A 13,144-nucleotide genomic window follows, 5' to 3' on the forward strand; every position below is an offset into this window, starting at 1 on the left:
ATAATCTTTGCAGATGAAAAATCAAAACAGTGACCAGAAGTCCAACAATGCTGAGCGATGGAAGAACGAGCAAGTTCTTTATGTTTAACATAGTTTTCGTGCTCTTTCAGACGGTGCTTGAGAGCACGTTTAGTCTGTCCAACGTAGCCAAGTCCACACTTGCAGGAGATGCTATAAATGCCCCAGTTGCTATGGCAATCAATGGGGTCCTTTAAGTTTGTAAATTTTATCTTATTAACTGGAGAAAAAGCTATATCGAAACCAAATTTCTTCAAAATCTTTGCAACTTGATGACTAACTTTTGGATAATAAGGCAAAACAATAGTATACGAAGCATTGGAAGCAGAAACCTTTTCAGAATGAGAGGGCTTAATTAACTTATGATAAATGAACCCCATAAACCCGACATTCCGCTTAAGCCTATTGTTTCAAACATTGGTACTGCTTCATATAAACTTGCTAAGTATTCAGTTTCTATCTTCTCTTCTCTTTTGGTTAGCAACTCTTTTACTGTCAGAAATTCTGTTCATTTTGTTCAGAAGTTACGTTATTTAAGCCTCATGGTTTAACGATGGCTTCTTTTGACGTGAAATCACTTTTCACTAATGTACCGGTTATTGGGGCTTTGGATTGTGTTAAATTGAGACTCCAAGAGCATCATTTTTCTAGTTTTGAGATTGAGGAACTTGTTTCACTTACTCGTGTTTGTCTTGAATAGAATACTTTTGTGTTCAATGGTACTTACTTTCGAATGTCTGAAGGTTTAGCAATGGGTAATCCTTTGAGTCCTATTTTAAGTGACATTTATATGCACTATTTTGAGACTGAACTTTTTGAAACCATAACGTTTCCATTCTATGTTTGTTACGTTGACGATGGCTTTGTTTTGCTTGGCCAAAACCATGTTGATAATGAACTTTTACTTTCTACTCTAAATTCTATTGATCCTTGCATCCAATTCACTATTGAAATAAAAACTGATAGTTCTCTTTCATTTTTGGATGTCTTTATTACTAAAAGTAATGATGAATTTATGACTTTGGTGTTTCGTAAGCCTTTTGCTGTTACACTACCTCCTCACAAATTTTCTTCTCATCCTCCAAACCAAAAGTTGGCCTCATTTAAGGCTTTTGTGTTCCGTGCTTTGAACATCTGTTCTTCCTCCAATTCTTTAAATGCTGAGCTTTCTTATCTTAAAGCAGTGGCTTTCGATCGTGGTTATTCTCCTAGCATCATTGATTCAATTTATAATAAGTTAATTTAAGCCCTCTCATTCTGAAAAGGTTTCTGCTTCCAATGCTTCGTATACTATTGTTTTGCCTTATTATCCAAAAGTTAGTCATCAAGTTGCAAAGATTTTGAAGAAATTTGGTTTCGATATAGCTTTTTCTCCAGTTAATAAGATAAAATTTACAAACTTAAAGGACCCCATTGATTGCCATAGCAACTGGGGCATTTATAGTATCTCCTGCAAGTGTGGACTTGGCTACGTTGGACAGACTAAACGTGCTCTCAAGCACCCTCTGAAAGAGCACGAAAACTATGTTAAACATAAAGCACTTGCTCGTTCTTCCATCACTCAGCATTGTTGGACTTCTGGTCACTGTTTTGATTTTTCATCTGCAAAGATTATTTGTAAATGTTCTTCGGTTTATGACTTCGATTGCTGGGAAGCTTACCATATTTGGAAAAATTCTCATTCTCTTGTCAATGATTTTTCCAGCACTCCATTTTTTCATGATATTTGGTAGCAATTTCTATAATTGCCTTTCCTGTTTCTTTGGTGTCTCGCACTCTTTTTGTCTCCTGGCTTCTGATTGGTTGTTTCTTGCCTTGCTTTGAGCCCGAAGTGTACATGCTGTTCGCTGATTGGTTGTTTGATGTCATGTTCCTATATTCTTATTGGTTGGCCCTCTTTGGTATAAATACCGGTGTCCCTGGTTTTTGTCAGTTCTCTCGAAACTTCTGGTTGTGTTGGTGAGCTTTTTGCACTGATGAAGAGGTTCCATTGTGCCTTGAATTAGCTATATGCTGTATTTTCTCGAATATTTGTGCTTTATGTAAGTTGTTTTTTCACCTTAATCAATTCATAAGGTAGTTTAAAAGGGCTATTATGTCCTGCAGCATACTTTTGTCAACAATATGCAATCATATGGTAGCAAATCCCCCCCCCCCCAAAAGGCTTTTAAAGTCAAATATTAGCAAATTGCTCTTAACACTAGAATTACAGCGATCTTTGTATACCTAGGCCAGGGGTTATTTTGACCCTCTGAGAAGAAATCTGTATAGTTTCCTGTAGAATAAGTTAAAAATAAACATATTTATAATAAATATATTTATTTAAAGGCTATAGAGATTTAATTATATATAATGAAGTGTTCAAAATGAGTTTAAAATACCCTTTAAATAACCAGTGCTGTTTCAGTTGCATTTCAGAAATTAGCAGCTAATGCTCCCTTTTATGTACAAAAACATTATGAATGCTTCAAACTCTTGCAATGACATGTTACAAGTAGCATTTTTAAGTTTCTGCTCTTTTCCGCATCATTAAATGTATTTGGATTTTTTTTTCTCTCAAAAGAGTCAAAATGACACCTTCCAATCCTATAGTTCAAATAAAAAAAAAATCTTTAAAACTTTATATTATTACTCAGCACGATGATTTAGGAAAAGTCGAAGAAGGATTAAGTTTTTATGAAAATATCGAGGAGCATTTAGATGGGTCGAAATAACGTCCCGTAATTCCAGTGTTAATATTTCTGAGCAGTTTCCATTGAAATGTTGATATTCAGTTATAGGTGGTTTTTTTTTTTTTTTTTTTTGGTAAGTTTTTTGGAAATGTTTCTGTAAGGTGTCTTTCCGTTTTATTTTTAGCTGTATCTGAACAGTATTGCCTAGTAACCTAAAAATATAGCTGCAGCTATTTTTTTGTGTGTTTAATTTTACAAACATAATGTCTCATTAACATATGTATTGTTTTTTCACCTTTAGGGGCCGAAATCCGAAGTGTCTGTACTGAAGCTGGGATGTTTGCTATAAGAGCGCGGCGTAAAATTGCGACTGAAAAAGACTTTCTTGAAGCAATAAACAAAGTCATCAAATCATATGCTAAATTTAGTGCTACTCCTCGTTATATGACTTATAATTAGTTTTAAAGAGTTGTATTTTGTGTGTGATATCATATGTATCTCGAAAAATAAAACAAACTTTCTGTATTCATGTTTTCTATAAAATTTAATTCAAATGGTAGTACATATTATTCTTTGATGCCGGGAAAATAGTTTATGGTTCAACCTTGAATTCATATTTTCTCACAAACAGTCATGAAGAAAAATAAATGCCATATTACCCTGTCTCAGCTGACATGCTCCAAAACTCAAGGTTCGCCTAGGTTTCAATAACTGTAGCCTTGTCTTTTCCATCTGTAGAAACAACCCAACAAGTAGTGTCCTATCGCAATTTGTGGTTGAAAAAAGCATTATTTGAACTCAAGACATTAAAATTCGCCAGAGGCTGGATGCTACATTTTTTTTTCACTGATAATACATTTCTTCTCCTGTATTGGTTGAAAGAAATTTGTTGACAAATGGAAACCCTGAAATTCAAGGACACTGTAAAAACTTCTTAATGAATGCTTTGAGATATTTATTGCCAATTTGGCATGTTCCAAGAAATGGTGATTCCCCCCAAAAGTTGCTTTAAAATGTAAAAAATGCGCCAAAAAAGAAAACGATTTAAAAGTTACTTTTAAATTGTTTTTGTTGACATGGGAAAACGCAAAAAGGAATGAAAATTACTAAACGAAGAATTACGAGCATAGCATATACTGACACCCTGGCTGCAAAATGCCCTTTTTCTTTTTTTCAACTTTTTTTTTTTTTTTGATGTCATAAAAACTCTTGAACCTGTCAAGTATTATGGTGCAAATCGCAAATTCATAACGACAATATGTTGGTTTTCTAAGAATTTTTTAAATGTGTCAAGGACTTTTCGGACACCCTGTATATTGTTAAAAAGATCGATGTTTGAATTTCTAACCGATGTTTTGCCATTGAAATCACACCTAATCTAGGAGGAGCAAGCTGGAGCCCTTGTCCATGGCAGGACTGGGGGCGGCAAATTCATCCTATTTCTGTCTTTTCCTTGAAACTTGATGTAAAAACCTGAAGAAAGGTGGATACTGTGGCGGTTCGTATGAGGGGGCTCGGCCCCCATCACTTGTTTAAGACAATAATTAATAACTTTTTATTTTTTTGCTATTTATTTATTTATTTTTTTTTTTTTTTGCATCTGTGCTTGAAATTAGGAAAAAGGATTTTAATGTGCGCGGGGGGGGGGGGGAACAATCCAAGGAAATATGATAACTCAAGATTTGCCAAATTTTAATTTATCAACACACCTAAATTAGAACAAATTAAATGCTTTCTTCAAGAAAGCATCTAATTTGTTCTTAAGTTATTTAAAGAACGGATTCTTCGAAGGTCCCATACCTTGTTTAATTTTTATTGCGTCTTGGATACATTTGTTTTAATTATAAGGGAGAAATTATTTGGAACAAGCGGTATTTCACAAAACCGCACTTTAATCCTTGAAATAAGACTTTTGTTTGCTTGTCGGTAAATGAGACAAATAAATTTTCCAAATATCTTTCTTTTGTATCTAATGGAGTGTTTCCTTCAGTCAAAAGTACTACTTACAAAACTACTATTTTACAAAAGTGAAAGGGCAATATATTACTGCTAGCTTAGAGGTTAGGTTAAAGACTTCTTTTCTTCTTCGGAGAGGGGAGGGGACATACTTCTTACAGTTTTCTTTGACTGCTTGTGAATAATATTTAATATCAACATAATTTTGAGTAAAACTCTTTCTGAGTGTTAAGGGGTCGAAATAGTTTAAAGCAATAGTAGCCGGAGGGCGCCCCCTTCATACAGGCACCATATTTATCCAGGGAGAAGCAATTGCAACCCCCCCCCCCTCTGGATCCGTGCTTGGCGAAAGGCACGTTCTAGCTTGAAGCGCTTGATTAGTGATTTGAGCTAACCTACGAAATTAAGTTGTGTGCTTAGTATTTAACAAAGATCTATATTATATAGTGTTCAAAATTTTCACTCCCAAACTAGCCTAAGAAACTGAATCCTCTCTCTATATTGGTTATCTAAAACCCCTATGTTCCGTGGTATAGTGGTACCACTATTACCGTAGCTCTGCGCACGCCCCTGGTATTAAATAATAATGATAATTGAGTTTTGATCAAATACGCTGAAGTGGAAACAAAGCAATTACCGAAAAAAATTATGTGACCAGGGCTCGACTTTCCGACTACTGAACACACTGCGTAAGGAGCCGTTTTTGGTGCCTCCCCCTCCCCCTTTTTTTAAAAATCTTCTGAGATTATTTTTTGGTTGGTTGGTTGTTTCTTATCTTCAATGGCTCAAGAGCCTAAATAGACTATACTGCGCCAAACTATAGTTTTGAAGATATAAGAGAGTGGGGGGAAAAACCAAAGGTGAAAAATTACAGGAACTATAAAAGACAACACTTCTGGAATTTAGAAGAAAATTTTCGAAAGAAACAGGAACGAAGTTTTGAATTTTGAAAAAGAGGCCGAAATAATCAACTGCTGAAGAATTGTGAAACACATATATACAACAAAATAAAAGAGCAGACAAAAACAGCAACACAGGGACAAAGACTAAATTAAAGACAAAAAGCTAACCTCCTGAAGGAAGGGGAACAATTGGCGATGTTACTTTTTGGTAAAATCCTGAAGTAAATTTCGTATTTTTCATCAAGTACTCTTCTTACAGAAAAAGCACATTTTCTTCTAAAAGTTACATTTTGAAAGTTTGCCTCTTTTCGGACCCCAGTTAAAATTCATTTGTTTGTGAAAAATATTCGTTTTCACAATCACGGCTTGCAGCTACACTCTTTCTTTCTTTTTCTTTCTTTCTTTCACACACACATATTGAGGTTTCTTCTATTCCACGAAGGAAGCTTATACCTCTATTAATCCACAAATTTTCCAGGATTTTGTTTATCCAGGACAGCACAATAGATGGTAGTGCCATTTATGGACAGTTCGAGAGACAATTTAGAACCAGGCCAGGAGCCGAATAACTTCCTAGTCTGGCACCCCCAGAGGTATCGTTTCACTTGGAGGACATTGTGACCACGAGCATATTTAACGTCGCCCAGTCACCATTAATGACGACGGTGGGTCTTCGACCAGTGAGGATCGAACCCGAGACCTTCCGGTCCCAAGGACCAATGCCTTACCGATCAGGCTACCACGGCCTCTGCTACACCCTGTTCACCGAAAAGATAGATCAAAAGTAAACAAGAAGGTTGCCAGAAGGCATCCCGCGATGCTGATTTTCTTTGGAATAAAAAAAAGGAAACCGGTAGATATTCGCCACCTGCTCGGCACTAATTTGTTCTTGTCAAACACGTGACTGACGACGTCAAATGGCGGAATTCTTTGTTTACATGTAGTCTATATTACCCGTGAAGGTAGTATAGACTATGATTTCAGTTTATCTTTCCACATTTTATTTATACTTACTAGAAAATCGCTGATCACGGGTGAAAAGTACTTCTACATTTGAACGAAACCATTGCCTGTTGGGTGATATTTTGATAGTTGAAATTTTAACCCAAACTCCAATGGATTAACCCTAAACTCCAGTAGGTAGCGGTCATTGTTGACCATTTTTTTCGTTTCTTCATTCCCCTGAAATAACACAGTCTTACCAGGAAAGCAGTTAAGTTATCGAATTGAGTTCAGCCCTGTCACAATAAAGCCTTCCCCCCTCATGTTAAACATTACCAACACACATTATCAAATGATCATGCCGTGGCGCGAGTTACATTGTTGAAACATGCGGGTTACTCGATCATCGGTTATTATGTGTAATAGGATTATTGTGCAGAAAGAATACTCTAATGAATCGTAATATTTCTAAGGCTATACTGTAATACCTGAAACAGCAACCAAAAATTAAATTTTCTTTGCAGTAAGAGCAGTAATAATGTTAATTAAAAGATACTGCTAAAAGGTTGTACTGCTACTAAAACTGAAAGACCTATTCTTTTTAAAGGAGACAAAAAGTGAAAACCATCAGCTTATTCAAAATTAATTCACTTAAATGTCTTTGATGGAAGAAATTTTTTATTAAGATAAAGATAATAATTCATAATGAAGGGTCATATGGGCAGATCCAGGGATGGGTTCATGGGGGCTATGGCCCCCTCCGAGAAAATTTCAAGAATAGTTAAAATCCTATTTTTTGAGAAAAATAAAATGCAAAAATAGTCCCTTATAATACATTTTAAGTCTAACAATAAGGAAAGCAATAATAAAGGGGCCATGGTCACCCTGAAAAAGTTTTAAAAATAGTTAAAAACCTTTTTTTAGAGCTAAATATAAAAAAAATCTTTTTATTCCTTGAAGTCTAACAATAATATAAAAACAGCGCCGGGGAGCCATAAAACCATACTGAGGAAGTTTCAAGTATAGTTTTTTAAACCTTCTTTTCTTGCTTAAAGTGGAAAAAAAAAACTTGACTGTAATTCATGTGAAGTCTAACAAAAATGGAAACAAATGCTAAAGGGAAAAGGCATGGCCAACCCACGAAAATTTCAAAAATATCAGGTGTATACCAAATATTTGGGTTCATTTAGCATAATGGGTTCGTCTTGTTAGATGTGTTTACTTCCCCCCTTGAAAGGAAGAAAAGGGATACGTGTTAGTAAGTGTCCGATAAAAAGTTATATATTTAATGATCGCGTATTAAGTTAAAATTAGATTTAAGTTTTAACCAGACTTTATGCAGTGTTATGTAATTATTCTTCAATTGTTTTGTAATATGGGACTCTCCAAACCACTCCTCTTGTTACTATTACCAAAAATCGTCTACAAACCACGTTTTAAAAAAATAACTTGTAAAAGTTTCCAGGTGAGGGTCCCCACCTCTCATTCTCGCCAACATCGTTCAAGATCGGCCTAAATTTTGTTTTAAGCGCTTGAGTTTCAAAATGTTTCCGAGGGAGAACTACTCCCCTCCCTAACATCATTGAAAGTCTTCAAGAATTACGTTTCTGGAGCTTCAATTTCGAAAAACTGCTGGTACTCTAAAAGTTACTCATGCATCATGGATTGCCTACATTTGCAATTTAAAGAGTTAAATTTTGAAAAAATTTTGGGAGTGGACCTCAGAAAATCTTTAACCCCTAACCTTACCTATGATAGTCTAGAATGCGTTTTTAAGTCTATAAATCATTAAAATTTCTTTGGATGGGCCTTTTAATCTCTCACAGCCCCTTAACATCACCAAAAAATCGCCTAAAACATCCTTTTTAGAGCTACAATTTCGGGGGGAGTGCTCCAAACCTCTTCTCCTCCTCTTCTTTCATTACCAAAGATAATTAGAATGCATCTTTAAGACTGCAAATTAGAAAAATTTTCTTAGTGTGGACCCTCGAATTTCTCCTCCACGTATCATCACGAAAAGATCGTATTAAACTGCGTTTTTGTCTCTACAATGGCAAAAAAAAATCCGCCGGAGAAACCCCGAACCTCCCTCTTTTTAACGTTATTGGAGATAATGTTTGCGTTTTTAAGCTTTCAATTTCGAAAAATGGGTGGAGGGGGGGGGGGATCGCACCCGAGCCCTTAATATTACAAAAGACAGTTAAAATGCTTTTCTAAGATTACAAATCGTATAATTTTCCTTAGATGGACCCTCAAATGTCTCCTCCCTCCAACACAGTGCTTCTCAACCTTTTTTACATTGCGGCACAATTGAGAAATTTCTAGATCAACGGGGCACACTAAACTTAATTTCGCAATGGTAATACAGAAATGTTTTTATCATTCACTGGTAAAAAGACGGGGGGGGGGGGCGGACTTTTTTTCATTTCGTCCAGAAGCACCTGGCTCAACTTAAGTTTAAGAGTACGGTCGCTCTTGAGGTTCATAAATTCTTCTCATGCCTTCAAAGAAAACTGATGCATCCGCAGATGAAGAGAATGGAATCCAGTCATACTGTTCCATGTTAACATTCTTAAAAAAGTGCTTAAACTTGTCCTGAAGTATGACTAAATGTTCTGCCTCCCCATTCAGCAGCTTTTCTTCCATGCAATTTCCTTTACATACCATTTGAACATGTCCAACGAGCCACGATCTACTTCTTCTCTCAACAGCTGAATTTTTGATTTCAACCCGTTTAGCTTGTCCATACATGTAACCCAAATTCTCTTCTTATCCCTGCATTTTCTGATTCAATTCGTCAAGGTGTTCGAAAATGTCAGCCAGGGGCGGCATTTCACCATTTCATTTGGGGGGTCGAGTTTCTTAAATATATATAACCCCAAAGCGAAATCAAACACACATTAGCTAACAAGAAGTTGTCATAAAATTGGTTTAGTATGAATAAAATTAGTGTTTAGAAACAATTAAAATTTTGATTCATTGACTAAAAATTTATACAAAACATCTCGCTGCTAAAGATTTTATACCTTTTGGAAAAGTTATAATGCATGATTTTTCGAATTCGGAAGAGCAGGAAATCGTGTTATTAATCTATCAGTGCCCAATGTCGTGCTGTTTTGCCAATTCAGCTAAATAGAAAAGGTATTTTTTCCCCCTTTGTGCTTCGAAAATATTTCTCTAACCTCCTGAGACACAAAAAAAATCTTTCTCTTCTAGCTAAACCGATTGTAATAGTTAAAAAATAATTGAAGCAACACAAAGTTATGTATAAAAACACTTTTTATATCTTGCTCTTCAAAATCACCCATGCTACTTCAAAAACTGTGACGGACTTAAACTTTTCATCATTGAATAATCTAGTCATGTCGGTGCTCGCAGCTTCAATGAGATATCATCTGCCTCCAGCTCTGTTATTCACTATTCCAGACTGATGAGCCCATACTAAAGACGAAACTGAAGTCTCTGGATGTGAAAACCATTCTGTCGGTCTACTTGTAATTTCTCTTTCCTCATGCTAAAAATTTTACTCACAGTTGAAACATTTTATTTTTCGTTTTCAAAATCCAATCCAAATAACCATAATCCCAGCCAACCATACAGAAAAATAATTATCATCAAATTTTGTGTTAATTTCATTCGAAACTGAATCTATTACTTTATACAAAATATTGAAAAATTAATGTTTGACTTCACATCATCATGTGAATTTTTGTCACTTTTTTTTTTTTTTCTTTTTCTTTTTTTTTTTTTTTTTTTTTTTTTTTTTTTGCGCCTCATTAAAATTGGCTAGGAGGAAGAATTTTTTTTTGAAAAATTTCACGATTGATTGAAATGTACACAAAGATCAATTGTAGATTGAAGTGTGGTTTGAATAGTCGAGTAGCGGATTGAAGATATAGATTTTGATAGAGTAAAGCATTTTTCAAAAACCTTTTCTCGATGCAAACAAATTGGATAAAAATTCAAACGAAGTCATACATGCTAAAAGGCATGAGCTTTTTCACCATTGAAAGAATCGTTTTGCAATAATTCTTCCAGTCGTCAAATCACTGCTTTGAAGTTATAGAGAAATGGTTTTATCATTTTAACTCTTGAAGATTATCTTGTGTCACTCCGCGATTGCATAATTATAGAGCCCCATAAAAGGTATTTGGTTAATATGTCTTTTTTTTTTTTTTTTTTTCAATAATCACATGCATTTTGAAGAAGTTTCGATTTAAGCATTATAGTGTATTGAGCAGCTGAAACGTGTTTCTAGCAGAAGAGAGCAATGAACACTCATTAAATAAATATACACTTAAAAAATGAGCGTAAAAGTGAATGTAAAATATCAAGGAATTTTCTTGTGAAAACCATGCTGTCACACCACTTTTCACGAGCCTCTCTTATTGGCCATACCATCGTAACACTGGGCACACAAGTGTGAAATATTTAGCCTATATGAGGCAATGTCGTCTTTAGTTAAAATTAACCATGGTTTTCTATCAGTTTTCCATGTTCTGAAAAAGCCGAAAATACTTCATGAATTTCTAAGTCATCATCCAAATAACGAAAAACACTTCTAGTCTGAGAATGTGTCGAGTTTCATCAAATAGTTGCTGAGAACCAGCGAGATTTCCTTTAGTGAACATTTATTTCCGACTAACATAAATTGAATTCATCCATTTTCTATCATTCTGTTCAAAAAATTTGGAGGTGCAACCGCCCCCTCTTGACCCCCCTATTTGCCGCCCCTGATGTCAGCCATGTAAGCTAGTTTTGCCAGACAATATTTGTCTTGCAACAAACTGGCGTATATTGCATTTCGTTTATTAAAATCAAAAACTGTCGTACCTCTTCCCTCAATTCGAAAATTCTTGATGGTACCTTATCACATGAAAGCCAGCGAATCTCTGTATGGAGAAGTAGGGAGTGATGATCTACCCTTAGTTCTTCACAAAGTATACGGAGAAAAGGCGAGAGTTTTATGGAATTCACGACTTCAGCTCCTCTGGTAAGTTCTTTGCCATGAGAGCTTCATGGTGGAGGAAACAGTGTATGGTTTTAATTTCTAGTTTACTAAGTCTCAGAACCGAGCTTTGAGAAACTACGATAAAATGAAATTAGTATCGGAACTGCACAAGAGAAAAACAAAAGTTAAGAAAGCTGAGGCTAAAATTCTGGGCGGGAGGATACGATCCCTGCCTGGGGGAGGGGGCGGTACTCCCGTTTGCGAAAAATTTAGAAAACATTCTGTACAATTAGTTTATTTCTTGGAAATTAGAATCCGTTTTCAAAAACTGAAAGCAATGGGATCACAAGAAGTTTAAAAGAGGTGGGGTAGCAAATCCCGCCTCTCCTCTTGTTGGGTATGTCTTATTGCAATGATCGGCAGGGTGAATTGAGAAGTTACAGAACGATATAAACGCTTTTCGGTCGTAACTTTTCAAAATAAAATATTTCAAGGCTCTTTCTTTTTATATAACTACGAAAATACCGTGGCACACCGGGTTCCTTGTCGCGGCGCACCAGTATGCCGCGGCACACCGGTTGCGAAGCCCTGCTCTAACATCATCAAAGATCGTTTAAAACTGCATTCGTAGAGCTACTATTTCGAAAAATAGACAGGGGAGCGCCACCGAACCTCTTCTCTCCTAACATTACCAAAGATCGTCTAAAATGCATTTTTTAAGACTACAAATTCAAAAAATTTCTGGAGGAGAAACCCCCGAGCACCCTTTACTTCTAAGTTAATATTATACTTACAATTGGTTCATATCGGCTTCCTCTTAAATCAGAAGTCCCATACAGGTAGGGGTGCGACATCGATGTCGATGTTTTGGAAACATCGATGTTTTTGTTCAAACATCGATTTTTTTTAACATCGATGTTTTACTTTCGATGTTTTTAGACCATCGATGTTTTGGTTTCGATGTTTTTTCGATGTTAATGTTTTTGCATTTTAATTAAAAATTATAAAATTAACTCCAATTTTCTCGCCAGGTAATTAAGTTTACTAATGGAGTTACCAAAAAAAAAAAAACATTTTTTGCACCTATATTATAAGATCATTTTTTCTGTGTAGCGGATGATTTTTGTGAAGATCGCTACAAGATAGCAGAAGATTAACTAGTGAGTGAGGAAGAGGCCTTAGCTATTGGAAGAAACTGACACTGATAGTCTGGTGCCAGAACTTGCAGTCTATTTCAAGGCTCTAGTTCTTAAACTAAAGGAAAATCCTATATGTTACTACGGTAGAAATTATAACTTTAAAAATTCAGAGCTGGTAAAAATTGCTTTAAAGTACTTGATAGTGATGGCAACTTCTGTTCCATCGGAAAGAGATGTTTCTCTGACTAGTGGGATAGTCTGCGAAAAGAGAAATGCACTTCTGGGGTACAAAGTAAACAAACTTCTTTTTCTCCAAACTGTAACTCCCTCCAATATTCAGGGTTACTTATCGATTTCCCCCAAAAAGTCGTCCCTCTATTACTTAAAATTTGTGTTTAATTATTAACTAACAGTACAACATACAGTGGCTCAGAAAAGTGTTCGTACACCTACGACTTTCAATGAAATAGGCCCTTATCCATTGGTTAGAATTAATATTTCGAAATAGATGTTTTATTATAAGATCTATGATCTATTTTTAACAAAACTACATGAAAATTTTTA

At 35.4% G+C, this 13,144-nt stretch overlaps 1 protein-coding gene across 1 annotated transcript in view; it reads right to left on the minus strand.

The window, feature by feature from the left end:
* The window catches only part of LOC129222515 (uncharacterized), a 300,099-nt gene that overhangs the window by 67,589 nt on the left and 219,366 nt on the right, over positions 1-13,144 (minus strand). The gene's annotated exons all lie outside the window — the stretch shown is intronic.

This window comes from Uloborus diversus, chromosome 5 (assembly GCF_026930045.1).
Source record: "Uloborus diversus isolate 005 chromosome 5, Udiv.v.3.1, whole genome shotgun sequence".
NCBI classification, from domain to species: domain Eukaryota; kingdom Metazoa; phylum Arthropoda; class Arachnida; order Araneae; family Uloboridae; genus Uloborus; species Uloborus diversus.